Genomic DNA, 10,077 nt, shown 5'->3' with positions numbered 1-10,077 from the left:
AAGAAATCCATTGACAACAATGAAACCTACCAGACAATATTAGCCTTCTCTCTGTTAGGAAAAACAAAGTATCTTCAATGTTTATGCAAATTGTACACTCCGTTTATATTAAATTGTAAGGTTTGGTTAGATATTAAATTTAGTGCAAGGTTATGACACTGATATGATTAAGTGAATCTTGAGCAAATCCTTTTTATTTTCAAGCTAAGTTTAACAAGATATTGATTATATAAGATATCAGAAAATTTGACTTGCTAGGATAAAGATTCCCTCATTGTATGTACTAGATAGAACCACATGAAATTGCTGTTTCTATATATCCAAAATGATTAATTCTTGGCAATTTCATATAGATCAACCTACTAAAGTGCATTTATTGATAAATGCTAATTTTTTAAAAAATTATGTAAGTTTAAAAATATCTAGAGAGTAATAGAAAACTGTAATACCACACATATCTTTTAAAAAGACAGCATTTTGCCATCGTTTTTGCATATAACTGTACAGACCATGGAGCATACAGTGGGGCTGTAGGTAGGTTGGTGGGGGTGGGTAACGGGTTGTTGTATTCATAAACACTAGGCAGACTTACACTTGTAATGTTAGAAACAAATCATTTTTAAGGGAAATAAAACATCACAAGTTAAAATGTCTCTTTTTCCTTTTCATTAATCCTATTTCCTCCAAGTGGAAAGTAAGTGGAAAGTTGATGTATATCTTTCATATTAGTATTTTATACCTTAAAAAATCATTATTAAAACATTATATTCCACCTAGTTTAAGGGAAAAATGTATAAATCAAACTTTCTCAAGTGTGTTTCCTGGGGTGTGACTTGGGTAACTAGTTCAAAATGTAGATTCCTGGATTCCACTCTCCCCATCTCCTAAGGGCCTAATGCCAGAGTGTATTCCCCCACTGTTTAGGAACCCATGTTGTGAGAAGAAATAAATAGCCATGTGCAAGTATGCTATCTAATTTCATACCTAAAATGCAAAACCTTTATTATGTCTTGAATATGTGATGAGTATATCCATAATGGTAGTTAGGAGCAGATCAAGCAGGTGAATACTTTTAGTGTCTCTTTTTATTCTCCCCAAGAAAATTTAATACGTCATTAATTAAAATACGTCATTACCTTTTTGTACCACAAAAAAAAAAAGTAACTGCCAGTTAAATCAGAGAAAATTGCTCTTATCACTTAAAATATTTATATTTATTAAAAGAGCTCTTCTAGATTCCTGAACATAAAACATATGTAATCTTTTCTCGATCCTGAAACCTTTAACAGTTTACTATTGAGAACATAATTTTGAGGCATGCCAATATTCTGTCAGGAAAGGCTATGGGCTACAACTTCAGCTTCTCTCTGCATCAGTTGAATCATTTGCCAACCACAGTTATGCAGGTTTTGATCAAAGTGAGAAGTTCCTAACCAATCAATGCATGTAACTTAATGACAGTCCTATGCAACACCTGAATGACATGAGTTAGTCACTTCAACTTTGGGAGCTTTGGAGATTTCTTTCATTAATTAAAGGGAATTGCCAGATTTTTTGTTTGTTTTTGCATTTGGTTGTGACGGTGGTATGTGATCCTGGGTAGATTTCTTGTAAAGAAGTCTCAGTCCTTCACTACACTCGCTATCAAGGGAAAGGGTCTACTTCCTTGCCCCTTGCATATATGCCTTGGTCTGTCACCAGCTTGGGTGAAAGTGACACTGTGCCAGTTGGGAGCCAAGAGGACTTCCGCACTTCTCCTTTCTCTCTCTACATTTGCTGCTACCATGTGAACAAGCCCCCTCTCGCCTGCTGGGAGGTGAGAGATCGTGTGGATGAGAGCACGCCATTCCTCCAATATTTGCTTCGCATTTATGCCCTGCTTGTTTTGTTTCTGAGCACTTATGGGTAAAAACACAACATTTCATTTTAAAGCAGAAGCAGAGTGTAATCTTTTTGAAGCTAGCAGGTAATGGCAATTAAATTCAATACATGAGCTATCAACAGTACACATAATTCAAAGTGGTGACAATATGAAAAGCTGTGACAAGTTTGTACGTGCATGGCAATGAATATGTCATGGCTGTCCCTGGCTGAGAATGATTCTAAGATGCTTCAGATTTCAGAGATAGAAAAATAGAAGCAAAAATGTTCCCACTAGGTAAATCTGCATGTAAAGAATAAAAAAGTAATTACAAAACTAGGCATCTGGTTTGAAAGTGCTGAAGCCTCTAGATTTTATGGAGTTCTTTTCTTTCACACGAATTAAATAGCTCATTGAATAGAATTGTACACTTGAAACCCGTATTCTTTTATTAAACATTGTCACCCTAATACATTTAATTTTTAAAAATTCTTAAAAAAAGTAATTGAATACTAAGCCTGATATTGACTAGAACATTTAAGTATAAAATGTTTCCAATACTGGTACTACACCAAAAGATAACTTATTTGAAACAGACTTGACAGAGGTAACCAGCCTGAAGAAATCAGATCTTGGTGCATTTGTCTTCTCTTTGGAAAGGAGAGCAATGACCGTTACCCAAACAGTTAGTCTTCGTAGCACTTACCATCACCTAAAAATCTGTTATATATAGGTTTATTGTCTGTATCCACTAACCTTGTTTATTCCTATACCCCTAGAGCCTAGAAAAGTGTTTGACATATAGTAGGTGTTCGTTAAGTTTTGTTAAATAAATGAATTAATGAATGTGGAATATCACTAAGCTCTATGTAGCCCACGTACATGTATTTATTTTGTACATATTTGTCTCATTGAATATAGTAAAATAATGATGTTTCTATGTTAGAAACCTTGCAGGAGACTTTGTAACTATTGGGATAAACTCACATTGAAGAAGGGGATGAGCAAGGACTTTGGGGAAAGTGCTCTGGGGAGTGGTGTGTGTGTGTGTGTGTGTGTGTGTGTGAGAGAGAGAGAGAGAGAGAGAGAGAGAGAGAGAGAGAGAGAGAGAGAGAGAGAGGCACATTCCTAAAGTGAATGTCATTTAAATGCTCCCAATATGCTGAGAGACCCATTAAAGACATGAGTCTTGTAAGTACACTCGCACACTAGGTTTCAGTGAGGTGATAGCCTTTGAGCTGTGTCTTGAAGATGAGGTCATATCTCATATTTTAGAGAAGGCTTTTCAGCTCAAGTTATGTTTAAAAGCAAAGATAGCCCCATGGGAAGTTATCAGACATGTTCTAGTATGCTGAGAAGACTAATCTTTTTGATATGCAGGATAATTGAAGCAATGTTTGAAAAATAGTAGAACAAAAATGGAGATATAGCTTGGGAGCAACCGTGGATGCTTGTGGAATGAGGTTAGCCTTAGTTTGAAAGAAGTGGCCAAGCTGAGTGCCTTTAGTTATGGAAGGGATACTTCTGAGCAGTACACTAGTTTTATAGGCAGAAGCATGTCTCTCTAACTATTCTGCTCCCACTACCTTTACTGTTCATACAAGCTTAGCAATGAGGTTGAGACCTGTGGTAACACAGATAGCAGATGTGTGTGTACCATTATCTGGCCTTCCAGCTCACTTGGTTCTGGCAAAACTAGCACCTTTTTAAAGGTCCAGAGACAAGTATTAAAATAAGAATTTCTCTTTTCTTCATTGTCATTTCGCTAGTGCAATTCTTGATAAGGCCATTATTTAAAGGTTGTTTCTAGCCCTAACCGGTTTGGCTCAGTGGATAGAGTGTCAGCCTGCGGACTGAAGGGTGCCAGGTTCGACTCCAGTCAAGGGCATTTACCTTGGTTGTGGGCACATCCCTGGTAGGGAGTGTGTAGGAGGCAGCTGATCGATGTTTCTCTCTCATCGATGTTTCTAACTCTCTATCCCTCTCCCTTCCTCTCTACAAAAAAACCAATAAAATATATATTTTTTAAAAAGTTGTTTCTAAGAAACTTGATCACTAGAAAGTAAATTGAGGTTTCTATTCAGACAAGGATTCTCCTTAAAATGAAAATGCTGCTTCTCATATTTCATTTTTTGAAAAAAAATCAGCCTTATTGAGGCACAATTGACAATAAAACAGTAAGATAAATTGTACAATATTATTTTATAAATGTATACATTATAAAGAGTTCCATTATCTAGTTAGTTAACAAATCTATCACCTCACATATTCATCTATTTTTGTTTGTAAGAACATTTAAATCCTGTCTTGTAGTAAATTTCAGTTACCCGATAGTGCCATCAACTATAGTCACAGTGCTTTATATTAAATCCTCAGACCATATTGATCTTATATCTGAAATTCTGAATACTTTTATCAACTTCTTTCTCTTTTCCCTTCCTTTTCCCCTCTAGCCCATGGCAACCACTTTTATACTTTTTTTCTAGTAGATAGACTTTTTTTTTCAGGTTCCATATATGAGAGATTCCATGCAGCATTTGTCTTTCTCTGTCTTTCTTATTTTACTTAACATAATGTCCTTGAAGTCCATCCATGTTTTCACAAAAGGCAGGATTTCCTTCTTTCTCATGGCTAAATTTTCCATTCCATTCCATTCCATTCCATTCCATTCCATTCCATTCCATTCCATTCCACTACATTCCGCTACATTTTTATCTATTCATCCATTAATGAACACTTAGGCAGTTTCCATATCTTAGTTTATTGTGAATAATGCTTCATAAACATAAGATTATAGGTATCTTTCCGAGACCCTATTTAAATTTCTATTGTATATATACTCAGAGGTGGGTCTGCTGGATCATAAGGTAGTTCTATTTTTAATTTTTTGAGAAACCTCCATATGTAAATTAAAATTCCCACCAACACTGCACAGTTTCTTTTTCTTTTTCTTCTGATACTCGCCATTCTGAAAAGTGTGAGATGTTATCTCACTGTAGTTTTGATTTGCATTTCCCTGGTGCTTAGTGATGTTGAGACTTTGCCATTAGAATGAATAAATCTGGGGTAACATTCCTGAGGCCTCTTTTTGGAAAAGAATGCTTTTGCTCGGTATAGAATTCTAGATTAAAAGCTTCTTTCTCCCCATAGCTGGTTTGGCTCAGTGAATAGAGCATTGGCCTGTGGACTGAAGGGTCCCGGGTTAGATTCCAGTCAAGGGTACTTGCCCAGGTTGAGAGCTCAATCCACTGGGAGGTTTTTATTATTTTTTTTTCTTCATATTTGTTCAGTGTTTGGGTGTAGGTTTTGTTTTTATTATTATTTTCATTTTGTTCCTAAAATTCAGGGCTTTTTATAGTTGTACCTTTCTTCACTTAGGAAATTGTCATCTGGGTTTTATTTTTGAACACTGCCTTTCTTGTCTTCTCTTTAATTTCTCATCCTGTAAATCGTATCAAATGGATATTATTTTGAGGTGAACATCATAAAGTGATTGCTAAGAAGCTGAACATAGCTTGTATAGTTTGTCAAACCTATATAATGTTCTGAAAAGAATTCATTCAGATATTTTTAATTGGTACATTTCATTTAAAATTACAGATTTCTGGCATTTTTGGCAAATTGGAAGATTGGCAAAATGAACATGCATTCCTGAATGCAAGTAATTGGCGAGTCGTAGCAGCCTCCACTCTCAGATAAGATGCTCATGTTCCAGAGTGTCCCTGTCATGTGCTCGGCTCTGTCCTTCTGACCCTAAGCTCAAGTATTACTTTCTATGATGTCACGTCATACCAGGCCCCCCTTTTTCTTAAACTGGAGAGAGTCTTTGCTTGTATATGTTTCAGAGTGGGCATAAGAAAGAAAGCATAATTTATTTCAAGAAAAATAAAATATTATTTCTTAGTGGCAGTAAAGAATTTTCCTACATGTTTATAGTATTAACAAAATGTCTGTTGAACAAATAAAGTGAAAAGTGCCATTTCATATGTATATGAAATATATTTTTAATATGAAATATAAGAATTATCATAGGCCATAGGCGTGTGGAAATCTTCATGATGAAAAATTTAGTTGACTGAAATATGGACTAAAATTTCCACAGGCTTAATTTTTGAATACAAATACATATAAAATAAATGATGTAGCTATGATATGGTACTATGAATTAGGATAAAACATCACCCTTATGGCAGTTTTATTACAGATGGTGGCTTTATAAAATTGTATGTATTGGAGGCAATAGAAATTATATGTCTGAAAAGAAACAAGCTTTGGAAGTGTAAGTCAAACTCGAGATAGGGCTAAGAATTTACAGTCTGTGTTGGAAGAAAAAAAGAGTTATTTATGGCCTCGTTACTTATAGCTGCTGAAAACACAACTGTAAATAATGCTCACCATTTGGATGTACATTATTTATCATCAGTAAAATTTTTATTTTTACTGAATAACATTTGCAGATGGTTCTTTAACAGTGACAGAATTACTTAATTTTTAGTGTTGAAAAAAACTTAATGTAAATTGGTCAAAATTAGTAGGCATATTTATAGATGATGCTTAAATGATGGTCTGTGTTAAAGTGAAAACTTCCCCATGGCCTATAGCCTTCCCTATTGGTGCAATTTCTACACACACCAAACCCTTGAGCCTCATTTCCTAATGCTTTCCCCCTTGCTTAGCTACTGCAGACATCTTAGGGGCCAGAGTCTTTGCATCTGCTCTTACCTTTGCCTGCAAAATTCTCTCACAAACAGCTATAGGGTGGTCCCTTCACCTCATTTTGGGTATTTTCCATGGGATCCCTGGCCAGTATATTGAATGTAGCACCTCCCACCCTCTACAGCCTGCCAACACACATGTCAAATTGCTATTCTGCTTTCTTTGTCTTCATAGTCACATATTCTATTACCTATATATTTTATTTTCCGTTCTCCATACCCTCCTGCCAAAAACACATTTATACCCACTTATGTTTAGAAAGTAAACCTCAAAAGGACAGGGTATATTGCTTTTAAATTTTGTTTTTCATTTGTTTGTTTGTTTAGTTTAAATTTTGATTTTTGTTTTTCATTCCCAGGGGTTAGAAAAATTGTTGGGAGATTAAATGAGCAAAGTGAATTTGATATATTTTTGTGATCTTAAACCTTAGACAACTCTAGATTTTGCTTAATTGACTAGATACACAATATCATAGTCTGGCTGTTATTTGGATTGGCAAGGATATAAATGCAAAGACATTCTATTTAAATTTTTAATTGACTAATTAATTAACTAATTATTTTAATTGTTGACTGTATTACAGAAAATATATGGAACGCTGTGCAAATTTGCATGCCATCCTTACCTAGGGGCCATATTGATCTTCTCTGAATCGTTCCAGTTTTAGTATATGTGCTGACATTTTTAAACGATGGAAAGATATTAACACATTTATGTCACCCCAAGCAAAATCTCCACCTCAGCTCACCAACAAATGTTGAATTATGGAGCTGATCATTTTGGTTGACATGAACACACTTAGTTAAATATGCTTCCAAATATTATGTTGGAAAATCATCCAAGTAAATATAGGTATTTGGTATATAATAGAGAGTACATCTTAAATCACTGAAGAAAGAAAGGTGTTAGAATAACTGATTTAAAAAAATGAATCCAAGAAGAAAATATAGTTTATAATTTTATAAACTTGGCTTGTGAAAAGATTTAAAGTTACAAATAGAACAAAAAGAAACCATAAAAGAAAGGGTATATAAATAATATATAAAACACAACCAAAATTATTATATATAAAATTAAGAAAAAAACAACTAATTCCCAGTAAAGGGCACATACCTGGGTTACAGGTTTGATCCCTGGCCCCGGTTGCGGTGCCTGCAGGAGGTAAACAAATGATGTGTCATTTTCACATCCATGTTTGTCTCTCTCTTCCTCTCCCCCCTCCCCCCCTCCCTTCCACTCTCTCTAAAAAAATCAATGGAGAAAATATCCTCGGGTGACGGTTAACAACAGGAAAAATAAATAAATAAATAAAAATTTAAAAATGTAAAGCAGAGAAGTAATAATAAAAATACCTATAAATCAACAGGTAAAAGACAAATACTCTAATAGAGAAATACAAAGTGATATGAACAGTCAATACATACATAATATTTAGTCAAATATGTGAAAATATTTAGTCACATTACTAAACAAAAAATTAAAAATAACAGTTACCACTCTTTGCCTGTTAAAAACAAAATTCAACTGAGTAAGTTTTAAAGATCTTCTTGGCTTTATTTAAAGATTCATGAAATAGGCGGCATCCAGCCTAGAAAACAGAAAGAAACTCAGAGCCTCTGTACAAAATGAAAGCTTTACATGCACAAGGGAACAGGAACAAGGAAGTGATACTAGTGAAAAAGTGAATTGGTTATTGCGAGGGCAAGGGTGGGGTCCGGCCCGATGGCTGTATAAGGCCCGTGAGTTAATTAAATGTTTGGCGAAATACAGCAGCCTAATCTTTAAGTTGATAATGTTGTATGGCCCTCAAAGGATGTTATAAATATCCAAATGGCTCTTGGCAGGAAAAGGTCTCCCAGCCCTGCTCTAGGGGATGACAGAGGTCAATCAGGTAGATGTCTAAGTAATGCTGAGCAGGTTTTAAGATTCTTGGTGTAAGACTCCATTTCTGGGAGCGCCAAAATGTAATTAAGTTAGATCTTCATTTGGTGGCTTAGCATAAGTACCTACAATTTGGGGTCTGTTTGTTTTTTAACATGCCCCAATGAGATGGTCTAGGTCTAGGCAGTGGTCGGCAAACTGCGGCTCGCGAGCCACATGCGGCTCTTTGGCCCCTTGAGTGTGGCTCTTCCACAAAATACCATGTGCGGGCGCGCATGTACAGTGCGATTGAAACTTCATGGCCCATGCGCAGAAGTCGGTATTTTGTGGAAGAGCCACACTCAAGGGGCCAAAGAGCCGCGTGTGGCTCGCGAGCCGCAGTTTGCCGACCACTGGCCTAGTGTTTTTGAGGCTTTGTGTCAATAAGAGCTCTTACAATCTCTTTGGATCTTTTAATGAATGCAACATTTACTGGTGATGGTAATATGTGCTATTAGACTTACAAATACACTTTGGCTCCGTGGATTTACTAAGCATTTACTCGAAGCAAACATTTTAACAAGAGAAAAAAGTTATTTGTATAAGAATATTTATTGTAGGATTGTTAGAAATCTAAAACATAACAAAAAGCAGCTTAGAGTTTTGTCCTGGTAAATAAATTACACGATAATCTTAAAGTGGAATAGTACCCAACTATTTAAAATGTTAATTTAAATATATTTATTTTTTGATATGGGAAAAATAGTCACATGTAACTTCCAGTTTCATGAGAAAGTTTTAAAAAATTCTCTCTAGTTCAACTTCATTTTTATAAGCTCTCTAACAAACTTATCTAAATGCATAAAATGAAACAAAGCAAAATATACACAATAGCATGATCAGTAATATTTTACTTTTACATTTTTCTCACATTGCTTCCTATTTTTCCATGATAAACATACATTTTCTGTACAACAATTTATAAATTTTTTTTCGAAAAATTAAAGGCATTTTCCAAATGTTAGATAATTAGACAAATAATCATAACATTCACATGATAAGGGTTTTCCCAAATTTAGGATGCAAATCTAGATCAGCAGCAATAAGCTGTGACATTTTCAAAAGCTCCGAAATATGAGCTGGCCCCCGATAAAGGACACCATCTGGCTATGGCTTTGTAAGAGGGCTTCTTTTCTATTGCATTTTCTGTCATTTTTGCATAAAAATACTTCTATGAGTGCATTTCAAACACATGTTTGGAAGGTTCTACGTTGGGTTGCGTTCAGCCCATTTAGCTGTATTGTGCAGGCATTTAGCGTAAGTTTTAGGCACTTAGGCAGGTGTGTTTTAGACTTAAATACTAACAGGAAAGGTAATATGCAGTAGGAGGTCAGGGACAGGGCCGGCAACATGATTATCGTGACCTAAGGCATGGAACACATCCCAGGAAACAGACAGCATGCCTTTGGACATTAGGAAATGTCTTTTTTACTCTCTGGCTAGCTGATTGCTCGTGTGAATATGCAATCAGACATTTCCATTCCTTTTCTGAAAATCTAGTTTGGCCATTGTAAGTTAGATTTAAGTTATAATATTTTTGCCTTGTGAGTCTGAATTCATTGCTAAGCTAACAATATATA

The sequence above is a fragment of the Myotis nattereri genome (assembly GCF_964212035.1).
Source record: "Myotis nattereri genome assembly, chromosome: 6".
NCBI lineage: Eukaryota > Metazoa > Chordata > Mammalia > Chiroptera > Vespertilionidae > Myotis > Myotis nattereri.
This window is presented reverse-complemented; position numbering follows the sequence as displayed.